The sequence below is a fragment of the Scyliorhinus torazame genome, chromosome 5 (genome assembly GCF_047496885.1).
Source record: "Scyliorhinus torazame isolate Kashiwa2021f chromosome 5, sScyTor2.1, whole genome shotgun sequence".
In the NCBI taxonomy this organism is placed as follows: domain Eukaryota; kingdom Metazoa; phylum Chordata; class Chondrichthyes; order Carcharhiniformes; family Scyliorhinidae; genus Scyliorhinus; species Scyliorhinus torazame.
Window position 1 is genome coordinate 100353039 of NC_092711.1, and position 14929 is coordinate 100367967.

General features: G+C 45.6%; 1 long non-coding RNA gene across 1 annotated transcript; it reads left to right on the top strand.

The window, feature by feature from the left end:
- Positions 1–5078: 5078 nt before the first annotated feature.
- LOC140419182 (uncharacterized) lies at positions 5079–11057 on the top strand. Its single transcript, XR_011945589.1, has 3 exons — positions 5079–5267; positions 7158–7328; positions 8245–11057. It is a non-coding gene; the product is annotated as an uncharacterized lncRNA (long non-coding RNA).
- The last annotated feature ends 3872 nt before the right edge of the window (positions 11058–14929 follow it).

Consider the following 14929-nt stretch of genomic DNA (forward strand, 5'->3'; position numbering starts at 1 on the left):
CAGACAGATTAAGACACAAACACTAAACATACATGCACACAGACCCACACACGCTCATACGTAGACACAAACACATACATAGACACACATAGAAACACATGCATAAACATACACCCAGGCATAACGAACCACACATATTTTGTCACAAAAACACACGCAAAAATTCACAAACCTGCACCTAAACACAAGAAAGCACATGTTTATACACACAGACACACGTGCACATACACACACAAATCCACACACACAAGCGGGTACACAAATGTACACAGACACATACAACCACATGTCCACACAGATACACAAACATATGAAACGAGACAAGCAGATTGACTGAAGAATATGAAACACAAATGTAACCAATAACATGTACATTAGCAGAATTTCACGATGACAGAAATATTTCCATTCAAACAGAGACAATAATCCACGTTAGCACACTAATCAGGTGGACACATATTAGCATACACTTACATTCATTAACACGAACACACATGAATACACAGAGAGTCATCAATACACATCAATAGATAGTTATAAACAACCATCAGCGCATAAATAGCACTGCTGCCTCACAGCGCCAGAAACCCGGGTTCAATTCCAGCCTTGGGGGATTGTCGGTGTGGAGTTTCCACATTGTCCCGTGTCCGTGTTTCCTCCGCGTGCTCCGGTTCCCTCCCACAGTCCAAGGATGTGCAGGTTAGGTGGATTGGCCATGCTATATTACCCCTTAGTGCCCACAACGTTAGGTGGGGTTACGAGGTTCTGGAGATAGGGCAGGGGCATGCGTCCAGGTAGAGTGCTCTTTCGGAGGGTCGGTGCAGACTGAATGGGCCGAATGGCCTCGTTCGGCACAGTAGGGATTATATGATGATGATTCTATGATGAAATACACGCATCAACACACACACACATAAACGCACTTATCCAGACACAAACATTAAGACACTGACATGCATGTTGAACGTATAAAGACACATTAACACTTTCATTACTGGGCAGGGAAGTATAAACTTATATTAACACAGGCATTAATATATAAACATAGACTTCAACACACAAACACACACAATAAAACACTCATACATACAGATTAACAGAAGATAAACAAAGTTCACAGACAGGCGCTGACACACAAATACACAGATCAATACTCATTGACACATGAACACACACAATGACACTTAAAAAGACATCGGGACACACAACAGAGGAGTAAATCAAAACACGAATTTCGCATCTACACAGACACAAAAGATAAAGAACAAACACAAACATCAGGCAATGGCGGCACGGTGGCATAGTGGTTAGCACTGCTGCCTCACGCCGCCATGGACCTGGGGTTGATCCCGCTCCTGGGTCTCTGTCCCAGTGGAGTTTCTCCGTGACCCGTGGGTCTCACCCCACAACCCAAAGATGTGCAGGGTAGGTGGATTGGTCACGCTAACTTGCCCCTTACTTGGAAGAAAAAAGTTACAGAGATCGATTTCTGAGTGTCACAAACTCAACAGTAGATATGCAATGACAAATATATTAAAGAATGAATTAGCAGCGGGAGAAAATGAAGCGAGAATATTAAAAATATATCCTGGATTAATAAACAATCTGATTATATTTATTTGCTCTATCCTCGTAGATACCACAGACCACACCTGGACTGAAGACTATGAGGATGATAACGGGAACATCTGGACAACCGCTTCCACATTCAACACCCTGTTCTTCCTGAGCATTTCCTACAGCGCTGCAGTCACTCTGGTGAAGGTGAGAAGATTCAATCCACTCACACTTCAAACTGACAGAAGCCGCTTAAAAAATCTCTAAATGTTTGATTGATTAAAAACTCTAACATCAATGTCCCAGATCATAAACATCTGCTTCGTCATTTTCTCTCTCGTTTACAGATCAAGTGATCGGTTGACTTTCGGACGCTGTAGATTTTCCTCAACTGTTTATTGTGATGTGCGTGTGACAGAAATACAATATCTCCTCTTGGTGACTCTCACAGTAAAATTCTCTCAGTTTATTATTCTGCATCTGTAACTGAGACAATCATGGACAGTATTTCTGTTTTTCAGTTTGAAATGTACGAGATAATTTTGGCTGTAATGTAATTGTAGCTAATAATTTCTCTCAATGTCATGTCTAAATAAGTAACTTATCTCGTACCTTATTTACAACAGTTGCCTTCCCTTTATGTTGAGCTCCTGTTCTCTCTTTCTGATGTCTGTTACAGTTGTACATACATTTGGCAGCTCAGAGGGCATGTGTTCTGTTCTCAGTGTGACCCTCAATCGTTATGTTCCCTTTTGTAATTCAAAATAAGCTTTTCTGTAATATTTTCTCTGAAATTGTAATAAATATTGAATGAAAAATGAAGAAAATAAGGCTTTGCCGAACTCCTTTCTCTAAGGTACTTCGGGAGCGCTCCATTTCCCCGATTATATAGTTTTCTCCCCTTTCCCAGACAGGTATTTCTCACCAATCCTGTCTGGGATGTTACTGAACTCATGGCCCCTCAGTGAAAGCGCCACTGCGCCACCAAGCGGCCCATCCGGGTAAAGCCAACTTCACCTTTGCCTTATTTTGGTAAACTCCAGAGGCAGAATGCCAGCTGAAGAATTCCACAGATTCACTGCCCTCTGATGGAAGAAATGTCTCCTCATCTCTGTCCTAAATTTGAGATCCCTTACTCTGAGATTATGCTCTTTGGTCTTAGACTCTCCCACAAGAGGAAACAAGATGATTTTTCAGGCGGTGTAACTGGTTAAAGCTCTTTCCACAGTCAGTTCACTGGAACACTCCCACTCGGGTGTGTGTGTATCGGGGCTTTTCCAGTCACACTGATGTTTGAAATCTCTTCCCACAGTCAGAACAGACAAGCACATTGACAGTTTGTGATATTTAGATCCTAATGAATTGAGTGACTGTCAGATCTCGATGTTATATTTGGTTCGAGTTGCCCAGATGCCAATCCTCCCGTTCTAATGCCTGAAAAAGAAGTTTACAAAAATTATCATTTTAAGAATAGGATAGAAATTCAAAACAGATCATTTTAGTTTCTATCGAACCTTCTTTCCTCTCTTGCTTTTCCCAAGCATGGGGCCCAGTCAAAATAAAAGACCAAAATCAGCTAGAAGCCCCAACAAAAGTGTTGGGAACCTTCCTAACTGAACCAGAATATTGTTCACAGTGTCTCTGAAACACTCTGTCCGCTGAGGTGTCCACTGGTTGTGGAAGGTGTCAAACATTCTGGTGGATAGCGCATGCTCCCTCTGCAGGGCCACTGGGAATAGACAAGACCACAGAACAGCGGTCGGCAGCCAGAGTAACCACCCACCCGCCTCCATAATAATATTAATAATAATCTTTATTGTCACAAGTAGCCTTACATTAACACTGCAATGAAGTTACTGTGAAAAGTCCCTAGCCACCACACTCCGGCGCATATTTGGGTACATAGAGGGGGCATTCAGAATGTCCAATTCACCCAACAGCATGTCTTTCGGGACTTGTGGAAGGAAACCGGAGCACCCGGAGGAAACCCACAGGGAGAACTTGCAGACTCCACACAGACAGTGATCCAAGCTTGGCATCGAACCTGGGACCTTGGAGTTGTGAAGCAACAGTGCTAACAGTGCAGGGGCTGTTTAGCACAGGGCTGAATCACTGGCTTTGAAAGCAGACCAAGGCAGGCCAGCAGCGCGGTTCAATTCCAGTACCAGCCTCCCCGAACAGGTACTGGAATGTGGTGACTAGGAGCTTTTCACAGTAACTTCATTTGAAGCCTACTTGTGACAATAAGTGATTTTCATTTCATTTCATTACCACTGTGCTACCGTGCCGCCCACACCACCCAGCTACAATGCACTGTTTTAATAAGACTCAAGAGTAGATTCAGGATGTCACGCTCAGCACAAGGATACTAGATATTATAGACTGTAAGATCCACAAACTTTGTCATGATGGCTGCAACTTAACAGGTTATTATGGACATTAAACTGTGGGTAATATTCGATTCTGTGACCAATATTTAATTAAACACGGTCCCGAATAAGGAAACTTTGCAGCCACCTGCGAAGTTTAAATGTCTCGTTGTGTCAGGATGAACCAGCATTTGAGGAGCATGAAATCTCTGGACTGTCGGTCTCCAAGAGCCATATTGAACACCGGAGAATGAGCTCGAATTTGGACAGAGATAAGCGTGAGTGAGCATCGTAAACTGCTATTGTATCGGGGTGTTCTGGGTCTCAGAGTTTTAACTCTGCAGTTAATTGTCAGGGATGCAGTATAATAAACCCTGAACAAAGAAAATGTGTGTGTGAGAAGCACCTGAAGCACCAGGAACCAGCTGAACCAGCAGAGCTGAATGTTTTCCAGTGCAGCCACAGTACTGTACTTATTCCAGCTTCCAAGTCCACCTGAGAACCAACCTCCTGGCTATTCATCTACAAGAAGCTTCAGAGACTCATGAGAATTATTTGTTTCTAAAAACGCTTCACTCCAACTAAAGGATTAGCTCAACAAGAAGACAACAGGCCTGCAGCGATATAAAGACTGCAGTCTACATTCCATTTTCATCATTCCAGCTTCAACTTGATCTGTATCTAATTTCTGTTTATGTGTCAGTGAGTGTGAATAAGACAGACTGAGATGTTCAAACATCCAGGGAAATTGTGTGACAATAAATAACCATCTTCGGTTTAAAAATCACCAGTGAGCCTGCTGCTGAAATGTATTTCAAATAAAGTAAAATCACTCTGAGGGTAAGAAAATATCACACAAACATCCCGATAATGAACTGGAAAGGATCATGAAATGTAATCAAACGCTGTATAACCGCCTTCAGGTAACTATACAGAGGCTGCAGCCTCTCACACTGAATGTATACGCGATCCACAGACACCTCCAGGCCACAAATATCAACTTCAGTTTGGGAGTGGGTGAAATTTTTTGGAACCTGTTTACCAAAGACGAACTCTGCGGGCGCTAGGACCCGGCTGGAGAACAGAAATCTTCAGGCCCCGCCTACTAACTGTTACATCGCCAAGACGCCAGCGCATGCGCTCTGTTTCCCCAAGATGGCGGCTGTGAACCAGGGCCTGGTCCCGGGAGAGAGCTGACCGGCGGTGATGTGACCTGAGGATCACCGCACCTCAGGCAAGGGACCAGGTTGGGAAGGCGGTGCCTTCAGGAATAACTGGGAAGGTGATGTTTGGTCAGTTGCTGCAGTCTGTGTAGTGAAGGTGCTGTCACAGTGGTGTGAGGTGAGGAAGTACAGGATTATCACCCAGCAATGATCAATTAAGGGGAATGTAAATCCAGCTCAGGCTGCTTTCAGATTGGAAAGGGAGCTAAGGTGTGTCCTCAGAGCTGGTGAATGTTGGGGCTTTGGCAGTTTCTCTATAAAGTCCCTCTCTTTACAGCACGGAAAGAGGCCCTTCGACCCATTCATAATAATCTTTATTATTGTCACAAGTAGGCTTACATTAACACTGCAATGAAGTTACTGTGAAAATCCCCCAGTCGCCACACTCCGGCGCCTGTTCGGGCACACAGAGGGAGAATTCAGAATGTCCAATTCACCTACTAAGCTCATCGTTCGGGACTTGTGGGAGGAAACCGGAGCACCCAGAGGAAACACACGCAGACACAGGGAGAATGAGCAGACTCCACACAGACAGAGAACCAAGCTCGGAATCGAACCTGGATCCCTGGTGCTGTGAAGCAGCAGTGCTAACCACTATGCTACCGTGCCGCCCAGTAAGTTTATTAGATTACTAGCTCTGGATGAATTGTGTCCCAGGATGCTGTTGGAGGCGAGTGAGATATTGCAGAGACTCAGACCCAAAGTTTTAACCACAAATTAGGCCTGTTTTTGCTGGAATTTAGACATTTAAGGTGTGATCTAATTGATGTATTTAAGATATTAACAGGGAAAGACAGGGTAGATAAAGATCAACTATTTCCACTGGTTGGAGATTCTAAAATTAGGAATCATTGTCTAAAAATTAGGGCTAGACCGTTCTGGAGAGATGATCGGAAGAACATCTTCACACACAGGGTGGGAGAGGTTTGGAACTCTCTCCCACACACAGCAGGTGAAGCTGGATCAGTTGTTAAGTTTAAATCGGAGGTAGAGTTTTGTTAAGCAAAGATATTCAGGGATATGGAGTTAGGTCACAGATCAGCCATGATCTCACTAAATGGCAGGACAGATGCGAGGGGATGAATGGCCTACTCCTGTCCCTGTGTGTATTTCTGTGATTCTGAAATTCAGACAACGATACCATGATAGTGCGAAGAGTCCTGATTAGCACCTGAGTTAGTTCGAGCTGCAAACCATCCCTTCAGATCCTTGCCCTTCATGGATTTCATGAAGGCCAAGGTAATAGTTGGATTATTGAAAGACTTGACGGAGTTGTTAGATACCATTTTTCGGGTCTCAGGATAACGCACAACGTAATTCACGCCGCACAGCCTTGCGTTGCCTTTGAACCTCATCGAGGCCTCGACGCTTCGTTTGTGTTGCTGCCGAAATTCCTGGAAGAAGTAAATCCTCACTCCTTCCTGCAGCCAGGTTCCACCTCATCGTTCCCTCTCCAGGACATTCTCTCAAGTTGTGGAAGCGAATGATTACAGGCCTGGGATGAAAACTATCCCTCGGCCTCAAAGACCGATGCTCCCTTTCTAATTTGGAACGCCCAAGCTTCACATCCAGCTCGAGAAAACGTGGCAGTCGATCCTCGAAGAACCTAACGGGAGTCTTACTCTCCACACTAAATGGACAGAAAATATCATAATTTATGGGCAGCACAGTGGTAGATCCAGGGTCCCAGGTTCGATTCCCAGCTTGGGTCACTATCTGTGCGGAGTCTGCACATTCTCCCCGTGTCTGCATGGGTTTCCGCCGGGTGCTCAAGTTTCCTCGCACAGTCCAAAGATGTGCAGGTTCGGTGGATTGGCCACGATAAATTGCCCTTCGTGCCCAAATAAAAGGTTAGGTGGGGTTACGGGGATGGGGTGGAGGTATGGGCTTGGGTGGGGTGCTGTTTCCAAGGCGCAGACTCGATGGGCTGAGTGGCCTCCTTCACTGTAAATTCTATGATGACCATCTGACAGGCCAATGACTCAGATGTTCTTTTTCCGAACCTCAGTTCTCCAGGACCTCCGCCAGCCACTTGACTGGTTTTCAAAGGATTGAATTCGACGGAAGCATCTTGCTGAATGTTCAGGATTCTCTCCTCCGGACCATCGAGCCTCTCCATGGCGTTTTGGAGCTGGGCCTCATGAGCTCACAGATATTGAGTCAGCACACTCCGCCTCTGGTCAGTAACACGGATAATGTTGACAGTCATCATTTTCGCCGCCTCCCAGAGCCCCAGAGAGCGTGGGGTCGAGAGACCTCCTGAGGGTCAGGCCGCCATGTTGAAAAGGCGGCTCCATTCCCACTGAATCCACCTGTGCTGTTTTATCAATGCATTTCTTCACGTTTTCCAGCATAATCCTACCAATCCGAACCCTGAAATCTTCCAGGGACACGATAACAAATATGAATTCAAGGATTAGGTAGATGAGTGCCAGGCAATCAGGATAAGTGTCAGATTGTAGGTTAGTGGCACCAGAACCTGTGGAAAAGCAGCTACTCGCGCACCTGTATCGCATGCCTGACACCACCCCACTCCCAGTCTGAAATCTGATTGATGAGGATGTTGAGTGTTATGCGGAACTTGCAGGTAAATGGAGAGAAAGCTGAGATGAGAAGGGATTTCTTTACTCGACGATGTGGTGAAGATTTGGTATTCTCTATCCCCGAGGATTCTGGAGCTTCAGTCATCAAATATTTTCAAGACACAGACGGATCGGTTTCTAGATATTGAAGATGTCGAGGGATATGAGGGATAGTGTGGGAAAACGGTGCTGAGGTAGATTAGCCAATGGTCCCATTGAATGGATCAGGCTCGATGGGCCGAATTGCCGACTGCAGCTCATACTTGTTATGATCTCCTGGACAGGAAGCTGTGCGCTTGGATTTGTCAATCAACCTGAATCAGCTCCTTCAGGAGAATTAGGAGGGTCAATATGAGATACAGCAGAGTGAGAATGGAGGGAATGTGTGGGATGGACATTTACAGCTTTTGGGGAATAAGAGAGAGGAAAAAAAGTGACATAGAAACTAGAATTGTCTGTTCTGAGTTTCTATCCTGTACTGACAGTGATGAATTTTGTAAATTGTTTTTACAGGATATTAGACGAGGAGGAATTACAGACAGAAATCTCAAACGTTACGTCTTGATCTGACAGTCACTTCTTTCCTTAGAACCTGGATATCATCGGGCTTTGAATCTAGAAGGAGAAATGTTTCCCCGAACAGTCAGCTAAATATTTCAACCATCAGTGTGACTGGAAAAGCACCGAGACCCACACAACACACACCCGAGTGGGGGTGTTCCAGTGAACTGACGGTGGAAACATCAGTGTGACTGGAAAAGCACCGAGACCCACACAACACACACCCGAGTGGGGGTGTTCCAGTGAACTGACTGAGGAAAGAGCTTTAACCAGTGACACAATCTGAAAAACATCACAATATTCAGAGCGGGGAGGGACCGTACTCGTGTTGTGGACGAGGCTTCAACTGATTGTCCTGCCTGGAGAGACGTCAGGAGACCCAAAACATGGAGAAACCGTGGAAATGTGGGGACTGTGGGAAGGGATTCAGAGCCCCATCTCTGCTGGAGCTTCATCGGCGCAGTCACACTGGGGAGAGGCCATTCACCTGCTCCAAGTGTGGGAAAGGATTCATTCAATTATCCACACTGCAGACACACCAGCAACGTCACACTGGGGAGAAGCCATTCACCTGCTCTCAGTGTGGGAAGGGATTCAATGATTCATCCACCCTGCAGAGACATCAGCAAATTCACACTGGGGAGAGGCCATTCACCTGCTCTCAGTGTGGGAAGGGATTCACTCAGTTATCTCACCTGCAGACACACCAGCGAGTTCACACTGGGGAGAGGCCATTCACCTGCTCTCAGTGTAGGAAGGGATTCACTCAGTTATCTCACCTGCAGACACACCAGCGAGTTCACACTGGGGAGAGGCCATTCACCTGCTCTCAGTGTGGGAAAGGATTTGCACATTTATCCACCCTGCAGACACACCAGCGAGTTCACACTGGGGAGAAGCCATTCACCTGCTCTCAGTGTGGGAAGGGATTCACTCGGTTATCTCACCTGCAGACACACCAGCGAGTTCACACTGGGGAGAGGCCATTCACCTGCTCTCAGTGTGGGAAGGGATTCACTCAGTTATCTCACCTGCAGACACACCAGCGAGTTCACACTGGGGAGAGGCCATTCACCTGCTCTCAGTGTGGGAAAGGATTTACTCTATTATCCAACCTGCGGAGACACCAGCGAGTTCACACTGGGGAGAGGCCATCCACTTCTCAATGTGAGACGTGATTGCATGTTTCATTGGACTTGCTGTGACACCAACAATTTCATAATCGATTACAGGGCTTGGATTCTGCCGTTATTGTTTCTGCTCTACGCCCAGGACTGCATTTTGTTAATTCTGACAGGTGGTCAGTGGGATGGTCGGAGGGTTTCTTTATGCTGGACTGGCCGGTCTCACCACCTTGCCTCCAGTGGGCTGATTCTCTTTGAGCCTGGTTGCTAAAACCTGGCTTCAAAATTGCACAAGGATCACAGAGTAAAAGGATGTTTGGAAGTTTGAAGATATTTAGTTTCCATTTCTGTTTCAAACCCCCCAAAGCATGCCACGTTGCCATGGAGATGGGCCCTGGTGGTTACATGGTTACTTTGTTTAAGTTATCTGGGTGTCCCTGACAGAAGGAAACTATCAGGTTATCAGCGTCAAGTTGCCTGAGGTGGATGAGGAAACTGATTGGTACAGGGAATACCTAATATTTAAGGAATTATTACGTATTTATCAGGGGTCGGTTAGCTCAGTTGGCTGGACGGCTGGTTCGTGACGCAGAGCAAGGCCAACAGTGAGGATTCAACTCCCGTACTGGCTGAGTTTATTCATGAAGGCCCCGCCTTCTCAACCAGGCCCCTCGCCTGAGGTGTGCTGACCCTCAGGTTAAATCACCTCCAGTCAGCTCTCTCTCTGTCAAAGGGGAGAGCAGCCTATGGACCTCTGGGATTTTGTGACTTTTATTTCACATATACACAACAAATATAGATTCCTTTCGGGAACAAAAATCCAACAGGAAAAGTGATGCAACCGTGACTAACAAGAAAAGTTAAAGATTCCATGAGATCCATTAGAATTCAGCAAAGGAGGACCAAGAAACTGATGAGAGCAAACTGGCGAGAAACATAAAAACCGACTGGAAAAGCTTCTGCAGGAATGTGAAAAGGAAAAGATTAGCAAAGACCAATGTGGGTCCATTCCAGGCAGAGACAGGAGAGTTTACAATGGGGAATGAGGAAATGCAGAGAAACTAAACAATGTGTGTCTGTCTTCACAGAGGAAGATACAGAAATTGTCCCCAAAACACCAGAGAACCAAGGGACTGGTGGAGATTAGTATTGGTGAAGAAGTCGTACTGGAGAAATGAATGGGGTTGAAAGTGAATAAAACTCCAAAAGCTGATGATCCACACCCCAGAGTGTTGAACGAGGTGGCTGTAGAGATCTCTATTCCTCATTCTAAATTCTCCTGACTCTATCTGGAACAGACAAACCTTTGTTTGAGCCAAACATTTCCTTTTTATGCAGCCACAGAAGCTTTAACAGTCAATCTTTATGTATTTTGCCAATTCACATTCTATTCTATTCTCCCTTTGTTTCTCAGTGTCTTGGTTGAAGAACTGAAGTAAATCCTCGGGAATGAATCATCACTTCGGACAGGTTCTGAGACAATTAAATTTTGACTTCCAGGACAGAGTAACTATAATCGTGGAGTGTGATTGTCGGTTATGTAAAAGGGGAAAGTTCTATTTTATAGTTTATGTGTAGGTTTCCAAGTTAAAGTAGCTTCTAGTTTGTTTGTTTGTTGTATTAAAAGTCATAAAACTTGAAGTCCCGTCGTGTGATCCTTCAATTTGTTGACTGGGGATTTGAATTTTTTATAAGAAGTTGCTGAACTTTATGGGGGTCCAGATCCACAAGTTTTGTCTTCCTATTTGACCCTCTGGCACCTTTCTGTCTCTATTGCTCGTGTCAGTGACAGCCAGTTGATGGAGCTGAGGGCGGAATTTAGCTGAGAATAACGGGGCCTGTGTCCCAGTTGGGGAACTGCCATGGGCGTCGCTAATAGAGACCGGAAGGTGCTGGAGGACCGGGTGGGAACTGCACCACCAACCAATCGGGGTTCAGGGGCGAGGGTGACCGGTGCTGATGGTGATGTTACCCCCAGGGTTCAGTGCCCCCTTGTCCAAAGCGGGGAGTCACGGGAACAGGGTACAGAGGAGCCGAAGGGAAACCATTTGGGACCAGAACATTGTGAAAATTCTGTTACTCTGGTTGTCTTTGATCCTCAAGTAATTTTCTGTTAGGTTTTTTTAACCATGTTATGTTTCGTCAATAATCTTTTAACAGGAAAATATTTGAATTTGTTGGACATTTCCTGATTAAATCTGCTCACTTTCAGGAAAGTGGGTGAGAGGTTAACAGAAAATGAGTCCCTCGAAGGTAATTGGCAAAGGAGCCAGAGGGGTAGAGGGGATTTGAATTTTCTTTTGACACAGTGTTTGAAAATGGGTTCAGGGAATCAATCGTGACTGACGAATTTATCAATGTTCTCTGAGGAAGTAACAAGGGATGTCAATAAAGGAGAACCTGTAGATGTGCTTTGTCTGGATTTGCAGAAGGTATTTCCCAAGGAGCCACATCAAAGATTATTACACAAAATATGAGCTCATGGTGTGGGGGCAACATATCAGCATGGATAGAGGATTGGTTAGCGAACAGGAAGCAGCCAGTAGGTATAAATGGGTCATTTCTGGGTGGGTAAGATGTGACAAGCGGAATGTCACCAGGATCAGTGCTGGGCTCTCAACCATTTACAATCTGTATGAATGTGTTGGATGACGGGATTGAATGGCGGCTAAATTTTCTGATGCTTAAAGACGGGTAGGAAAGTAATTTGTGAAGTGGATTTAAGAAGTCTGCAAAGGACTACAAATAGGTTAAGTGAGTGGGCAAATGACAAATGGAGCATAACTTTGGAAAATGCGAATTGTCCACCTTGTCAGGAAGTGTTAAATAAAACTATTATTTAAATGGAGGGAGATTGCAGAACTCTGAGGTACAGAGGGATCCCGGTGCCCGATCCCAAGTTAGTCTGCAGGTACAGCAAGTGATTCGGAAGGTCAGTGGAATATTGTTTATTGCAAAGGAAATCTAATATAAATGTAGGGATGTTTTGCTGCAGTTGTATAGAGTCAGAGAGGTTTACAGCATGAAAACTGGCCCTTCGGCCCAACTTGTCCATGCCGCCCAGTTTTTACCACTGAGCTTGTCCAAATTGCCCGCATTTGGCCCATAACCCTCTATACCCAGCTTTCCCATAGAACTGTCTGATACTCGCAAGCCTCTGTGTGAAAAAAATTCCCCTCTGTACTCTTTTATATCTCTCCCCTCTCACCTTAAACCTATGCCCTCTAGTTCTAGACTCCTCTACCTTTGGGAAAAGATGTTGACTATCTACCTTATCTATGCCCCTCATTATTTTACAGACCTCTGTAAGATCACCCTTAAGCCTTCTATTCTCCAGGGAAAAAAGACCTAGTCTATCCAGCCTCTCATAACTCAAACCATCAAGTCCTGGTCGCATCCGAGTAAATCTTTTCCGAGCTCTTTCTAGTTTAATAATATCCTTTCTATAATAGGACCAGAAATGTACACAGTGCTCTAAATGTGGCCATACCAATGTCTTGTACAAGTTCAGCCAGACGTCCCAACTCCTGTATTCAATGTTCTCACCAATGAAACCAAGTATGCCGAATGCCTTCTTTATCACCCTGTCCACATCTGACTCCACTTTCAAGGAGCTATGAACCTGTACTCCTCGATCTCTTTGTTCTTTCACTCTCCCCAACTCCCTCCCATTAACTGAGTAGGTCCTGCCCCGATTCGATCAACCAAAATGTATCACCTCACATTTATCTAAATTTAGTTCCCATCTGCCATTCATCGGCCCACTGGCCCAATTGATCAAGTTCTGATGCAATCCTAAATAACATTCTTCACTGAATCTTGGTGTCATTTGCAAACTTACTAACCATGCCTCCTACATTCTCCTCCAAATCATTAATTTCAATAACAAATAACAGTGGACCCAGCACTGATCCCTGAGGCACATCGCTGGTCACAGGCCTCCAGTTGGAAAAACAACCTTCTACAACTACCCTTTGGCTTCTGTCGCCAAGCCAATTTTGTATCCAATTGGCTACCTCATCCTGGATCCCGTGAGATTTAACCTTGTGCAACAACCTACCATGCAGTACCTTGTCAAAGGCCTTGCTAAGGTCCATGTAGACAAGGTCGACTGCACTGCTCTCATCTACCTTGTTGGATACCCCTTTAAAAAACTCAACCAAATTTGTGAGGCATGATTTTCCACTCACAAAGCCATGCTGGCTGTCCCTAATCAGTCCTTGCCTCTCTAAATGCCGGTTGATCCTGTCTCTCAGAATACCTTCCAACAACTTACCCACCACAGACGTGAGGCTCACAAGTCTGTAGTTCCCAGGCTTTTCCCTCTGGCCTTTCTTAAACAAAGGCACAACATTTGCTACCCTCCAATCTTCCGGCACCTCACCTGTGGCTGTCGACGATTCAAATATCTCTGCTAGGGGACCCGCAATTCCCCCCCTTCCCACAAACACAAACATCCCGCAGGCCCAGAGGGACAGTGAGGGTCTTGAACATTGTTGTACAGTCTGATTGATATTTCATATGAGCCTTTTTCAGTTCCATAGAATCACTATGGTGCAGAAGGAGGCCATTTGGCCCATCATGTCTGCACCAACCCTCCAATGCGGCACCCCACTCGGGACCACTCCTCCACCCTATCCCCAGAACCTCACCTAACCTTTGGCCACTCAGGGGAAATCTTTTAGAATGGCCAATCCACCTAACCTGTGCATCGTTGGACTGTGGGAGGAAACCGGAGCACCCGGAAGGAACCCACGCAGACAAGGGAGGAAGTGCAAACTTTACACAGTCACCCAAGGCTGGAATCGAACCCCCCACCCTCTGATCTACAGTCAGCCTTTGTTCGAATGAAAAGAGCCCCAGTTTCTCGAATCTCTCCTGGTAACTAAAGCCTCTCTTCCCTGGGATCTTAGAGTCTGAGAAAATACAGCACAGAACAGGCCCTTCGGCCCACGATATTGTGCCGAACCTTTGTCCTAGATTAATCATAGATTATCATTGAATTTACAGAGCAGGAGGAGGCCATTCGGCCCTTTGAGTCTGCACCGGCTCCTGGAAAGAGCACCCTACCCAAACTCAACACCTCCACCCAACACCAAGGGCAATTTTGGACATTAAGGGCAATTTATCATTGGCCAATTCACCTAACCTGCACATCTTTGGACTGTGGGAGGAAACCGGAGCACCCGGAGGAAACTCACGCAGACACAGGGAGGACGTGCAGACTCCACACAGACAGTGACCCAAGCCGGAATCGAACCTGGGACCCTGAAGCTGTGAAGCATTGTGCTATCCACAATGCTACCGTGCTGCCCTTGAGAACAAATAAATCTACACTATATAATTTTACCATAATCCATGTACCTATCCAATAGCTGCTTGAAGGTCCCTAATGTTTCCGACTCAACTACTTCCACAGGCAGTGCATTCCATGCCCCCACTACTCTCTGGGTAAAGAACCTACCTCTGATATCCCTCCTATATCTTCCACCTTTCACCTTAAATTTATGTCC